The sequence below is a fragment of the Rattus norvegicus genome, chromosome 12 (assembly GCF_036323735.1).
Source record: "Rattus norvegicus strain BN/NHsdMcwi chromosome 12, GRCr8, whole genome shotgun sequence".
NCBI lineage: Eukaryota > Metazoa > Chordata > Mammalia > Rodentia > Muridae > Rattus > Rattus norvegicus.
This window is the reverse complement of record NC_086030.1, coordinates 37160333-37175375: the sequence shown is the minus strand read 5'-3', so window position 1 is coordinate 37175375 and position 15043 is coordinate 37160333. Positions and strand designations below refer to the sequence as shown.

The 15043-nt window shown below is 54.5% G+C and overlaps 1 protein-coding gene across 43 annotated transcripts in view; it reads right to left on the bottom strand.

Annotated features, from left to right (window-relative positions):
- Positions 1 to 15043, bottom strand: part of Ncor2 (nuclear receptor co-repressor 2) — a 161877-nt gene that overhangs the window by 114237 nt on the left and 32597 nt on the right. The window contains exon 1 of one of the 43 annotated variants that reach the window (XM_039089591.2): positions 10441 to 10796. The exons of 41 other annotated variants lie outside the window; for them this stretch is intronic. The gene's annotated coding sequence lies outside the window, so the exon portion shown is untranslated. Of the gene's footprint in view, positions 1 to 9542; positions 10797 to 15043 lie in introns of those variants that run through there. One more of the 43 variants, XM_017598394.3, reaches the window with a different exon arrangement.

The window sequence follows — 15043 nt, the reverse complement described above, 5'->3', positions numbered from 1 at the left end:
TGGGTGGCCTCAGGTTTCCATCAATCCCTCTCCTCCATCTGGCCATCGCCATGACCACTCTGCCCATAGACAGAAAGAATCACAAGGGGCTGGGATAGAGATGCCAGGGGCAAGGGGTCATGACACCAGCTGCATGGCCCTGAAGCACTCTGCTTACTCAAGGTCCTGGTACAGTGACGGAGAGAAGATCACCAAAGCCACTAGGGAAAGACACAGGCCCATCTCTCAGCAGGGACAGCCTGAGAACCCACATCCTTACAGGCTGGGTAGTCAGACTTAGTAGTCATCTCCCTCCTGTACAAGAGAGACTCAGAGCCCAGGTGACACATGAGCAGGGGGCCAGAGACAAACAGTGTCCGCTAGAATAGGGAAGAGGGGGTTGACGGGCATGGGGGAGGGGGCTTGGGGCAGAATTTCACAGGGCAAAGGCTCTGGAGATCAGCTCTGGAGATCAGCCGCACGCTAAGAAAGCATCCAACGGGGTAGGGGATTTAGCTCAGTGGTAGAGCGCTTGCCTAGGAAGCGCAAGCCCCTAGGTTCGGTCCCCAGCTCCGAAAAAAAGAACCCCAAAAAAAAAAAAAAGGAAGCATCCAACACATCCACGCCACGCAATTCAAAACACTGAGGTAATTATCACAATGTGGGCAGACGCACATGCAGGCACGAACACTCATGCCTCCTCCAGGAGGCCCCTTGATGCAACTCCCTCCAGGCCCCAGAGACTCCATACCCAGCATAATGAGCAAAAGGTCCCCCCTCAAACCCACCTCAGCCCACAAACCCTGAGGCTAGCTGGGCCTCATAATGCTTCATATCTGCTGGGCTACAGCCCACCAGCTCACCATGGGCCTAGGCTAGGAGGAGCTTTTCAGAACCTCTAATTCAGGCCAGGGCCCCGCTTAGTCACCTGTTCACCTAACCACACATTTGCCTGCCTAGCCACGGGAACTACCTGTGGGTCCCCTTCTGGAGGAATCCAGGAGAGGTTACTGATGGCCTGAAGGGAACAGCAGACAGCCACACGTGGCTGTGCCTCTGCAGCCAAAGACTGCTGGTCACTAACTGCCCAGTTATTGGAGCCCTGCGATGCAGTCCCCTGGCCCAGCCAGCCCTGAGCTGTCTACCCGATCTTCCCTGATGGCCAGGAGAGAAATCTGTGGCCACTTGGATCCCAACCAAAGTAGCCGCCTGTGGATCGGCACAGACAGAGCACATTCACAGTCACTAGTGACGGCCCAGTAACTCGCAACGATCAATAAGAGATCTGACATCAGACACCCCTCAAGAATCAGGAGGCCCGGGGTTGGGGATTTAGCTCAGTGGTAGAGCGCTTGCCTAGCAACCGCAAGGCCCTGGGTTCAGTCCCCAGCTCCTGAAAAAAAAAAAGGGAAAAAAAAAATCAGGAGGCCCTGTAGCCAGGAGCCAAGGGCAGTAAGTACCCAGATACCCCAGACCCCAGAGGCAGTTCCAGGGTGCCCACCGTGGACCCCAGAGTGGACAGGGCCAGATTACCAAGGATCCAGGGAAGAGAGCCTAGACAAAAGACAGAAGAGGAGCTGCCAGGCCACCACGGCTCGCAAGCCAGGCAAGATTATGAACAACACAGAGCCAGGAACTGGGCTGCAATTCAGTAAAGTGGCTGGGAGGGCATGTGGAGCCCAAATATCCCAGGCAAAGCCAGAAAGCCAGCTCCACTTGGGGGCATCTCTCGATGTAGTCTCTCAAAAGAGGTGACTGCTCAGTTATCCAGCCTGCCACACGGGACCCCAAGACAGACCCATCTGTGCCCTGAGCCAGCCAGTTTCGCAAACCTCTGACAGCACCCCGCACGCTAGCAATGCCTACAACAGGCAAAACACTCATGCTAGGACCGTGCCCTGGTGACAGGTTGTGTAACTGACCCCCTTGCCCAGTGAGCCATCCAGCCATAAGCTTCATGTACCCCAAATAGACACTAACTGATCAGCATCAGGCTTGTTGGAGGTCTATGCTGGTTCTTTCTACAGCCTGTGGAGGCAGACCGCATCGGGCCCAGCCTCCTTTGAGCACACTCCCTGGTAGCTACCCACAGTGCCCTATGGTTAGCCCGAGTCCAAGAAGCAGGCCTCAATTCACTATGTAGCTGAAGAAGACCTTGAACTTCTGATCCTCCTGCCCACAGCTCCCCAAATGCTGGGATCACAGGTGGGTGTGACATTATTGTACACCTTCGATGACCCTGTGGGCATGTCAGGAGCAGTGAGCTCTCCCCCACGCATGGGGCTGGTAAGTGCAAACTTCAAAGAGAAAGACCAAGCGCCTGGATCCAGCTGGGCCTGAAGCTCTGGCTAGTCATCCGGAACTTTTGTACTAAACATAAGAAGGGACAGAGAGTCCTCCCACCGCCACGGGGAGACCTGAGCCAGTTGTATCCTGAGACACTTCTAAGTTCCCTTGGCTCAGATGTCCAGCCTCCAGGTCCCTCTCCCATACAGAATGGAGCAAGGAAGAAGTGGTTAAATGAGCGTCTGGGGCGGGAGCCAAGGCAGGCATGCGGACTCCTGTCCTCACTACTGGTTGCTCTAACAGGCACATGGGTCTTGCAGACAGTGCCTGCTCCTCACAGATCTTGCAGATCTGGGTCAGTGCTCGGCAGCAGACATACTCCACTGCCCGGAAGAGACTGAAGCCTCCACGAAGGTTCTGTAGGAACATGGTGGCCTCTCTGCAAAGGGATGCCTGGCCTTGGGCGAGGAGCCCAGAGCTGATAAACAGGCCACCCTGGACAATGGGCCACACACCTGCCTTTACCATGCCCCTCCTCTACCTTGATGGGAGTTCAGTTCTCTAGAACACAGAAAGAGACCTAGCCAGGCGTGGTAGCGCACACTTTAATCCCAGCGCTAGGACGCAGAGGCAGGTGGATCTCTGTGCTTTCAAGACCGGCATGGTCTACATAGAGAGTTCCAGGACCACCCAGCCCCTGGTGGGGTTGGGCGAGAAGCCTTACAGGCGTTGTTTCCCCAGGTCTCTCTGCTTTTATTCTCCACCTGTGTGCCTGCAACAGCTCTAGTCACACAGTGGAGGAAGAGACTCTTCCCACAGGGCAATGCTGCTGCCATCCCGGGGGCCTAAGTGGTCGCCATGGTGACAGACCAACGCTCCTGCCATCTTGGTGGCCAGCCCTGTGTCTGACTCTCATCAAGCTCTGCTGGCATCCTACCCAGTCACCTGACAGCCTGCCCTGAGATCCCAACTGAAACACTGTACAGGTGCAGAGAGAGGTACAGAGAGGTTGAGTAAAGTGTCCGAGGTCACACAGCAGGCAGGTGGTGAGCCCAGGTGAGCCTACTCCCAATACTGGGGTTCCGGGCCAAGTCTTTAGTAAATTACTATACACAAGGGCGGTCCTTCAAAACACAGAAATGGATTCTGTCACAGCTATGGAGGCCAAATGGGCTCGTCCCAGGGCAGGCAGGAAGTCTCTTCCATCCTTAGGAAGTCCGGGTGTCCTTACTATGCCCATGTTGCCCCATTCTGCCTCCTTCCTGAGACTCTGTCCTGATTATGATGGCACTGTACAGGGATGACGGCCACCCAGCAAATGCACGGTGATTCTATCTGCAGTCACCCTACGGAGACCTAATTTCTCAATTCTGTCACAGGATCTGGGTACAGACTTAAACAGACCCCTGCATGCTCTGAATTAAACCCAATCTCGCCTGAGGCTCCCTCAAACCCACAGCTAGGCCCTATAGTGTCCCCACATAGCCAGAAAGGCCAGAGCATGACGACACATGCAGGGACACCTAGGGGCACAGTCCTGGCCCAGCAGCCCCTCTGACTGGCAGGAAGCCAAGGTCTCATGCCCAAGGCTCTTGGGAGACATCAGTTCTGTGACTCGTCCACTCACAGGCCAAGAGGCTAGAAGTGGTTCAGGGAGAGGAGAGAAAAAGGCAAGCCAAGGACTCAGCTGGGACCTGTGTGTTGCTGTGTAAATGGGATAAACACACACACACACACACACACACACACACACACACACACACACACACACACACGAACGAGGGGACATTAACCCTGACCTTGAAGGGTTCAGGGAAGTCCAGTCATGGTAACAGACAGGCCAGTCGTTCCTAGCCTGCTAGTGTCCACACTGGCCATCCGTCTGGGACCTGGCTGAAAGGGCCTGCCATGACATCATAGGCGGGAAGGGGGAGAAGGAGGGGGAGGGGGAGGGGGCACTATGCTGGGAGCTGGGAGGAGGCTGGGCCAGGGGACAAAGGGCGCATTGTCAAACACGACTGGAGGCAGGGGGCGGGTCTTCTGAATGCTTGGCTCAGTGTGGCAGGAGAAGCCACCCCCTGTCTTTCAGAACAGGGCGGGTGGCCTGGGAAGTGTCTGAGCCAGGGAGAAAGCTTTGCCTGGGACTCGGGCCTCCCAGAGCTGCTCAGGGCCTACCCTGAGCCAAGGATAAGAACAGGGCTTTCTGGGGAGGAAGCAGGATAATCCCCTAAGCACTATCACCCTGAAGGCGGACAGACACAAAAACTATTTATCCACTTCATGTGTTGTGCCTGCTGTGTGTCTTCGTCGCGCTACTTAACCCTCTCTGAGCCTTACAGGGCAGGTTGATTCTGGGCTCAAGTGAGGTCAATGAATGCTCATGGCCCCCCAAGGCAAACCCACACTTCAAGCAAAGAGCTCTCCTTTCCTTGACCCCCAACCCCATCCCCATGACTTCTCCCAGGAGCTGGGAACCCAGCATAAACAAAGTGTGTCCTAGTTTCCCACAGTGAGTGCCACAGGTCATTGGCCCAGCCAGTCTGAAGAAGGAGGATCCTGTCTCTCCGTAAGAGACACAGACACCACATACATTCATACATGCATCATACAAACACATATATACACACACCCTACACATATACACACCCAAACTCATACCTCACACACATACATATGCCACACACCACATATATAATATATATATACACACATACACTCTACATATACACCATACACACACCACACATATTCTACACATACACCACAAACACTCTACATACACCACACACACGCACACACACCACTCTAAGCCGACCCCCTCAGTCTAGTAACAGGCCTGGCGTACTGCCCTTAGACACCAAGTGACAATTCCCAAGAGGCTATGCGCAGATGTGCAGCCGAGGAAATTATCAGGGCACAGATGGACATCTGGGGACCCATGCCCCAAGCACCTATACTGACACCTATAAACCAAGTGATGGCATCAGGAGGGCGAAGACTTTGGGTGGTGATGAGGTCATGGGAAGGACCAGTGTCCTTGCCACAGAAGCCATCCGTGGGCGGCTGCCTGAACCCCTCCACCAAGTAAGCCTGCGGCTGGAACAGATCAGCCCTGCCCTGGTCGGCACTCAGCCTGACCCTCACCTATTAGCACCTTCATAGTGGATAGACAGCTCCCAGAACTGAGGAGGGCAGGCTGTGCTCAGAAGTACCAGCCTATGTATGCAGAGGAAAACACACACACAGGACCAGCCAAGTGCAGAGGTACATCTAAGCCTCCTAATTAAGGGGCCACTGGAGAAGGAGGGGCAGAGCATCTCAGGGAAGGCCAGTGGTGCAAGTTCAAAGGTTCTGACACAGGACCTCATCTGGGGTCTCCAAGTGTCAACAGCCCACAAGCTCAGGAAGCTGGAGACCTCTACACAAGACACACGCCTCTCCAACCTCTGCCCAAGGAGGTAGAGGACCCAGAAACAAGCCTGCAGCACTCCACAGGATGGCTGCCCAGATTTGAGTAGGAAGCATTTCCTGTGTCTAAACACTCAGTCCCCAGGCGCTGGAGCTTTTAGGGCATGGGACCTGGCTGGGGGAAGTAGTTCATTGGGGGGGGGGGTGTTTGAACCCAATTAGGCACTGGTTCCTCTCTGCTGTGTTTTCTGTGTAAGCCATGTGACCGGCTTGTCTCAAAGTTTCCCCACCATGATGGACTGAACCCATTAAACTGTGAGCCAAGACAACCCCTTACTTCCTTCCCTAACCCCCTTCTCACCCAGCATTTGGTCACATTTACAGAAGTCATAAAGGAGATGGCAGAAAATCCCGCAGAGAGTAGCCCTGAATTCCCCTCCCAACCCCGCGGGGTGCAGGTAACCTATGCAATTCTCTGGTTCACAGTGTCAACTTGACATAACCTAGTGTCACCTGGGAAGAGGGAGCCTCAACTGAGGAAATATGCCCATCGACATTGCCTAGAGACAAGATTGTGGGACATTTTCTTGACCCATGACTGATTTGAGAGGGCCCAGCCCATGGTGGGCAGTACCGACACTAGGCAGTTAGTTCATCCTGAGTTGTGCGTGAAAGCAGACTGAGTAAGTGAGCCACCTAGAGCAAGCCAGTAAGCAATGTTCCTTCATGACCCCTGCTTTAAGTCCCTGCCTGTAGGTTCCTGCCTCCTTTGTTCCTGGATTTTGACTTGGGGATATATGAGCCAAACTGGTTGTGGTGATTTACTACAGCACTAGAAACCCTACCTAAGACAGAACCACCTGGGTATCAAGAGTAGCAAGCTCAAAAGTGCACCCGTTTTAGGGGGTGGCCATGTGTGGGCTCTGCACAAGTCTCAGGAATCCCACCTAGAACCAGCAGCTCCTCAGAGACACCGTTCACACCTAAGGCCAATGACAGAGCAGATGAACCACTGAGACCACGCCAACGACGTAGCTAGCAAACCTCAAAGGCCATGCCAATTGTGGGACTGGTGAACCATGGAGACCACGCCAACAAGAGAGCGGGCAAAGTATGGTGATCCCACCAACAATAAAGCCTGCCAACCATGAAGACACTGCCAACGACGGAACACGCCACAGTGACGAGGCAACCTCTGAGAACTAGATTGTGCACACCTAACAGACAAACGGAGAAAAATCACACCGACCGGGATGGAAGGTGAACTACCCGATCGTGCCAGACTCGGAGCGAGGCCATCAAAGCAATCACACTGGCGAACAGGTGGGCCACAACAGCCCACCACACTATCTGATGGCAGGGTACAGCGTGAACACACTCAGCCTATGGCCAACAAGATGATCGGGTAGGTAATGTCCTCCACAACCAAGCCTGACACCCCAAATTCTACCCCTCCGACAGCATTGGTGGAAGTACATCACTAACGCCCCAACAACGACAGGATAAAACGTTTCCATTGTTTTTCGAGACAGGGTTTCTCTGAGTCGCCACAGCTGTCCTGGAACTCCCTCCATAGACCAGGCTGGTCTTGAACCACCTGCCTCTGCCTCCCCAGTAGTGGGACTAAGGGAGTGAGTGTGCCACCTTGCCCTACTAAGTGTAATAAAACCTTCTTAACAAGTGCTCGCTTCAGGTGACTACTGACCGACCTAACAGTCATACGAGCCCTGCAAAGCGCTGACCTCTCACCCCATCTGACAGATGGATGCCACCTTGCTCAGCCTGCAAGGCACATCAAGGCACAAACTCAGGACAGCCTGGTCTTGGGAGCCATGGTCCTGCCTTCACATTTTTTTCAAGGCACAAGGAAACTTGTGAGGCTGTTCTTGGGGGATGCCACTGCAAGTCCCCATGATCTCGGTGCCCTCAGTTTCTCAAGGTCACAGCCAGGGAAAGGACACTGACCCAACCACACCTTCAAATACTTGCTGTGAACATGAGCGTGTAGGCATACACGTGTGCACGCATCCGAGCACGTATGTGCACACAAGGCTTGATGACCATCTGCTGACACAGCTCCTCCATCCCATACCTGACCCTGCTCTGGGCTTCCATGCAGGCTTCTCATAAGCAGGGACATCATCAACACAGGACAGAGGCAGCCTCTACTCAGACAACTCCCCCCAAGCAGACACGAAGCCTCAGAACAGTAGAGGCACGTGCAGGCCCCACTTCAGGGGCCCTTCCTGAAGGCTGGGGAGTCCCAGGAAATCTGGCAGTGGGCAGCCAGCATGGTGGCTTGAGAAAGGAACCCCCAGAAGACTGCTGCTGGCCAGACGAGAGAGGCCCTGAGCCAGTATCAGCAGCCTTCGGGGTCGCTTACAAACACAAAACCATTGCCACCCTCAGCAGAACATTGGTCTCCCACCCTAGCCCAACCCCCAGGCCATGCTGGGCAGTGTCAAAGACCCAGGCTCAGGGGAAATGGGACAATAGGCTTGCAGGGGAGGCCAGGTGAAGGCCTGTGCCAGCCCAGGGTTCAAGTCTCTACAAAGCAAGAATGGGGAGATTACTACCCCTGAACACCACCCAGCACTGTAGCCCCTGGGGCTCCTACTGCTCCTTCAAGGCACACCTGGAGGGTGAGGAGTTCTAGGGCTTGACCAAGGTGATACGTCCTACAAGGCTCAGAGCACCCCTTGAATTTCCATTTGACCCTCCACAACTCCATTAACACTGTTACTCCAAGATGGCACGAACCCACTGTTGTCACTGTCACCCTCACCAGCAACCACAACCCTAGTTAGTACCACAAACACACCCTGGGCCAGAGAACTTTGTCACCTTTAAACCACATGACTTGATAAAATGCCCACTTGTCAGATGGGAAGACTGAGACTCCAAAACAGGAAGTGGCTTGCCGGGGTCCTCTAACTTGAGTCCTGCTCCAGAGCCTACTCAAAAAATGCTATTCCTATTACCTCCACTCCCGTGCGGCCCCGTCACTTCTCTCTACACTCAGGGAAGCAAGGCGGATAGTTAAGGTGCCACACTGAAAGCTACAGAACAGGAAACTGGATTGAATGAACAGCCAGGGTCACAGGCAAATGGGCCGTGCCTTCTGGAGCCCCCACATCAACCTGAGCTTGGGGCTTCTTGGGAACTGCATCCCAGCTGCCCCCACCAGGCCTGGAGAACCCCATCCCCCGCTCTGGGCTTGCTGCCTCAGGCTGCTGTGAGCTCCGGACGCCTTTCCAACTTTCCGATGTCTACCCCTCTCTGGCTGCCAAGGCCCTGGGCAAGCCTGGGCCGGTGGCCCTCATTTCAAACCAGACAGGGCTCTGAGCCAAACTCCACTTCAGTGGGGAGGCAGGCTGGGCCCACAATGCCTGCACCTGGCTCCCCCCAACCCAAAAGCCCACATCCCCACACTCTGATCCAGTCACCCCATGTCCCAACCTAACTGTTCTACTATCCCACCATGAACTGGGTAGGCATGCTCCAACAGGCTTCCGAAAGGGCGCAATATCTGTACCATACATCCCGTCCCAGGGCCACCAGGCAGCAACCAGTGCCTCTTCCGGATAGGATATCAACAACTTTCCCCGATAAGATAACCTACTGTCCCATGCACAGGACCCTGAGAGGTCCTGCCTTGGGCCTCTCCATCCACCCCAGCTGGCTGACAGGGACTCACAGGAGCCAGGGCTACCACACCTCAAGCAAGGCTTGGGGCACCTTGCAGGCAATTCCAGTGATCCCTGGGCATTGCCCCCTACCCACATCCTGCTAATCATAGTCTTCTGGTCTGTGGTACCATCCCTGGGGTCGGGGGATGTGGGTGCCCCCGGCCAGGCAACTCCTCTTACCAGAGCATGACCAGCAACAGCCTGAGTGGGCTCCACACAACTTGCAGGAACTGTCCCACGCGGCAAGCGAGGGCCGGCAGTGTGCCAGCCCAGGTCAGCATGCCCCGTTTCCGAGGCCCGACCCACAGGCGTCTAGGGGCCAGCCCTTGGCCAGCGACAGGGCCATCCTCCCTCCAGACCAAGCGGGCAAGGGGCGGCCCCACACAGCACAGCCGCACCCCTTCCCGCGAGACTTGGGCTCCCACCCCGGCTGGGGAGGCCCTGGTGGGGACCAGCAGCCTGCCAGGCCCCAGGCTTCTGTCCTAATGTCCCCCAAAAATCAGGGCACCGGAGGCGTGTCAGGGATACCCTGCGGGGTGGTATGACCCACTGTGGGCCGCCACCTAGACTCAGGCCCAGCTCTGCGTCCGCCACCCAGGCCTATAAACACGGAATTACATAAGTCCACTCTTGTTCCAGAGCCAGAAGTACCGAGCTGCTAGCAGCCTTGGCAGTCGGGACTAATTCCTCATCGCCATGGTAACCCTGGCAGGCTTCCAGCCACTGGGGCTCAACACTGCGAGGCCTTTTTATAGCTTTTGAGAAGCCCTCTCCCTCCTTGCTGCTGGCAGGGGGACCAGCGCCAGCCACCTCCCGTCCTTTAACCATTTCCTCCCAGCCGGCCCTGACGTCCTCCAGTCCTGCAGGCCCAGATGGCCAGAGGAAAAAGCACCCATCCTTCCCGTCCTTCCCGTCCTTCCCATCTCAACTAAAGGAAACGGGGCCTGAGGCTCAGAGCACGGGTCATCTCGGTGACAGGCCCAGAAAAAGGCAGAGCCAAGCGCACACAGAGGCCAGAAGAGATGGCCGGATGCTTGGGCAGGCGTCAGCACTGGCTGTGACTTGCTGGGTGACTCACCTCAAGCCTGACCTCCTCTGGGTGTGGGCTGTGCATCTTCTGAAGGCTGGCTCTGCAGCTGTGGGGTGCTGGTTCTCAACCTCCCCAATGCTGCAGTCTCTTGATACAGTCCCTCGTGTTACGGCGAACCCCCCAACCATAAAATTATCTGTGTTGCAACTTCATAACTGTAATTTTGCTGCTGTTACGAATCCTAATGTAAATATCTGTGTTTTTCCACGGTCTTAGGCGACCTCTGTGAAAAGGTTGGTACTCACAAGTTGAGAACTACTCTGTTAGTGACAACCTCAGGGTCTCAGATGGCTCCCACTTCCTCTCCTGTTCGCAGCACCCAGGAGTCAGGCCAACAGTGTGCTCCCTGAATGATGCAAGCCCCGCCCCCCAGCAGGAAGCCCAGGCCATGTACACAGCAGTAGCTAGGCCAAATGGGAACAAGGAAGGTCGGAAAGATAAAAAGATGAGGCCAGGGAGGGCCAAGAGGAGGAGAGAAGGAGGCATGGCCTCCAGCTGGGGCAGCTACCACAGCCACAATCGCACCACCACCCATCTTGGGAGCTGCTCAAGAAGGCCAGCAATGTGCCCAGCAGCTGGACCACAACCACACCAAGCAGGGTACCCAGGTACAGCCATCCCCAAATCGTGATGGAGAGTGGTCCCACCTTCCACTGTGAGCCCAGGAAAAAGCTATGTGACCCAAAGGAAGCAGTCCTAGAAAGGGACTGCCCTGGGACTTGAACCTGGGTCTTGACAGTACCCACAGTGCCACAGCCAGCAAGAAGCCACCAGTCGGGGCTAGAGAGTTGGCTCAGCAGAGTTAAGAGAATTGGCTGCTCTTCCACAGGACCTGGGTTAGATTCCCACCACTCACATGGCAGCTCGCAACTGTCTGTAACTCCAGCTCCAGGGGATCTGATACCCTCACACAGACACGAAGACATCCATGGAGGCAAAATACCAATGCACACAAAATGAAAATAAATAAAGATTTAAAAAAAAGAATATTGTAAAATTAACTACTCATGGGCTGGAGAGATGGCTCAGCGGTTAAGAGCACCCGACTGCTCTTCCAGAGGTCATGAGTTCAATTCCCAGCAACCACATGGTGGCTCACAACCATCTGTAAAGAGATCTGATGCCCTCTTCTGGTGTATCTGAAGACAGCTACAGTGTACTTATATATAATAAATGAATAAATAAAAAAAAATTTAAAAAAAAAATTAACTACTCATATACGGAAGAGGAGGAGGAGGAAGAGGAGGAGGGGGAGGAAAAGGAGAAGGAGGAGAAGAGGAGGAGGAGGAGGAGGAGGAAGAGGAGGAGGGGGAGGAAAAGGAGAAGGAGGAGAAGAGGAGGAGGAGGAGAAAGAGAAGGAGAAGGAGAAGGAGAAGGAGAAGGAGAAGGAGAAGGAGAAGGAGAAGGAGAAGGAGAAGAAGAAGAAGAAGAAGAAGAAGAAGAAGAAGAAGAAGAAGAAGAAGAAGAAGAAGAAGAAGAAGAAGAAGAAGAAGCAGCAGCAGCAGCAGCAGCAGCAGCAGCAGCAGCAGCCACCGCCACAGCCAGCAGTGGTCAGTCAGCTCAGGACTAAGGCAAATTAACAGAACAAAAGCCTGTGACCACTGAAGGTTATGGAAAGACCCACAGCCATAGGGAAATCAGAGGAGACATCTAAACCTTGGCAGTCCGAAATACCTTGACATCCCTCCTGACTGCTCTGTGACGCCCATACCCCAAGTGGGACTTTCAGAGGCTTCTGTAGACCCAACCGCACTGGCAAAGAGAGGTTGCCCATCCTGCAGCCATAGCCAAATGAAACTGAGGCGTTAAACAGTGGGGCAACTAGGGGTTGGGGATTTGGCTCAGTGGCAGAGCGCTTGCCTAGGAAGCGCAAGGCCCTGGGTTCGGTCCCCAGCTCCAAAAAAAAAAGAACCAAAAAAAAAAACCAAAAAACAAAAAAAACAAAAACAAAAACAAAAACAAAAAAACAGTGGGGCAACTGAAGCCCATCTTTTCAGCCAAGGTACAACCACTGTGCTCCTGTCCCTGGCTCTCACTGTGACACCAGGACACTGAAACGCAGAATAAAGTCATAGCCACACCATCCAAACGCTACCAGGAAGTTACGTAGGCCAACAGCTGGGCCAGGGGTATCCCCCATTTTCCACCCTGCATCTGTTCCAGCAGAGGCTGCAGGAGAACCTTGCCTTTCGCAAAGGTTACCCTGAAACCCACAAGTACAGTTTCAAACCCCACCGGGTCAGATCACAGTGAGAGCGGGATGATCACCCCGTCATGTCCCTTTCTACAATCATGCCCACAGCTGTATCTTCTCCTAAGATACCAGGCAACTTAGTGTTTGTTAAGTGACTTAATGATCATGTATCATCAAAAACCAGAAGCGGCTACAGGCAGAGCCTTCCAGACACCGCCATCATCCTCGGCCGGCAACGCCATCAGCCAACATCAACAACACACCATTCCCAGCAGCCTGGCTGCTCCGTGCAGCTCCACGTGGTGGGAAAGGTTGGAGAAAGTGGTCAAGTCCAGGTTACAGGCTGAGATTCAAGTCAATAGGAACCAAAGAGGAGACTGGATGCAGGGCAAACTGCCTGTGGCTTGTGACGTGGCCAGCCAAGAGCAACAGTGAGGAGATCTGGAGCCTCAGAGAACCATGGCCAACCCGACATACGTACTCTCCAGACGAGGTTCCTGGCCGGGCAGGGGGGAGGGCAGCAAGAAAGAGGAGAGAACAAGAAACTGCCCACACTCCTCTTCACACCGCCCCCCCCCCCAGCCTGGGGGGAGCCACGCTAGACTCAGTTTCCCCATCTGCAAAGACACTCATCTCTACAAAATGGAGTACAACCACACAATGAAAAGAAACGGGGGTTGGGGATTTAGCTCAGTGGTAGAGTGCTTGCCTAGCAAGCGCAAGGCCCTGGGTTCGGTCCCCAGCTCCGGAAAAAAAAAAGAAAAAAAGAAATGAAGACCAACACAAGCAGGGACCTGAGAGAAGAGCACCCCAAAGCCACACGGGGCAAGGTCTCACCTGAGAGTCTACCACCCAGGGACAGGCTATCCACGAGACCCGGGCCTGGAGGTAAAGCAGTGAGTCCCAAGGGCACGGGGTGGATGACAGGCAGTTATAAGTGGACAGAGGTGATCAAGGCGCAATTCTCAGTGCTCACAGCTGACACACCGGTCACCCACTGACCATGATTCCTCTCTCTGGATGTGGTGCATGCTGTAACCCTAACTAAAGCAGGGGGAGCTGAGGCAGGAGGATTCCATAAGTTTGAGGCCAGCCTAGGACACAGTGAGTTGTGCTTGAGGGCAGCCTAAGATACAGAATCAGACTCTTATCTCAAAGAGGAAAAAAAAAAAATTAAAGGTTAATCTTACCCGACAGGTTAGCAAACACCATCTTAGCACTTGGGATGGCTAAGGCAGGAGGACTGCTTTGAGTTCGGGCCAATCCGAGATACAGAGTAAAACTCAGTCTTTAAACAACAACAGGGGTTGGGGATTTAGCTCAGTGGTAGAGCGCTTGCCTAGGAAGCGCAAGGCCCTGGGTTCAGTCCCCAGCTCCGGAAAAAAAAAAAAAAACCAACAACAACAAAGATGAATCTACTCTCTACCTGAATAAAAACCAAGCATCAGGGGTGTGGAGTACCACACACCAAAGCACCTGAGGGCCGAGCCTCACAGCGAAGCACCCCACGCCCCAGGACTCCTGGCCCCCATTCAAGCAACATGGAGCACCGTGCACATGACAGCAGCACAAACTCTTCCAATATATGTGAAGTTAAAATAAAACCCACACGTGCGCTCGCCCACGTGGCCACGGTGACAGGTGACCAGCTACTGGGGATTTGAGATGGGACCTAAAGGAGGTCCAAACTCAGGGTGTGTAGGGCCATACTCCCACCCCAGGTGTGTAAAAAAGGGCACTGCACTCGGACCCCTCAGTCCTGGTGCCTGATGTCCCTGAGCTGTGGCAGCATCAGCCGCCTATGCACTGACCCACAGAGTCTCCTTGGACTCTCAGGGCATCCGACACTATGTCATGTCCGTCACAATTCAGGCTGGTCCACCAAGACCTTCTACCCACAGATCGCAGCTCAGGACTCAACTGAGCTATAGCCTTCTCGCCCTCCCCTCCCCCACCCCTCCCTTGGGCCCAAGGGAGCCAATAGGAACACCACTCCCAAGCCAACAAAAGCCACAAGCCCACATAACTGCCCACTGCCTGCCAGATCCAGCAAGGCAAGCCATAGAGTCCAACCCCCTTCCAGGGAGGCATGAGGTACCCAGTTCTACCCTGGAGGGAAGGGATCCCCTCATCCCTGTCCCCTGCTGGTGCAGATGTCCCACACTGCAGTAGAATGATACTTGGCCCAGTACACACAGCACAGCAGGACCAAGGCTGTGGTGCACCACCTTATGCCCAAAGGGGCCATCCTCTCCAGCAGGGCTGCCAGCCAACGAGGTCTTCCCCCGCAGCCACAGTCAGAGCCATGGAAGGCAGCAGCCACTGCCCGGGATCCTGAACACCCACATCTGGGCAGCAGTCACTGAGAGATGAGGTACCCAACATTTCCACTGGATT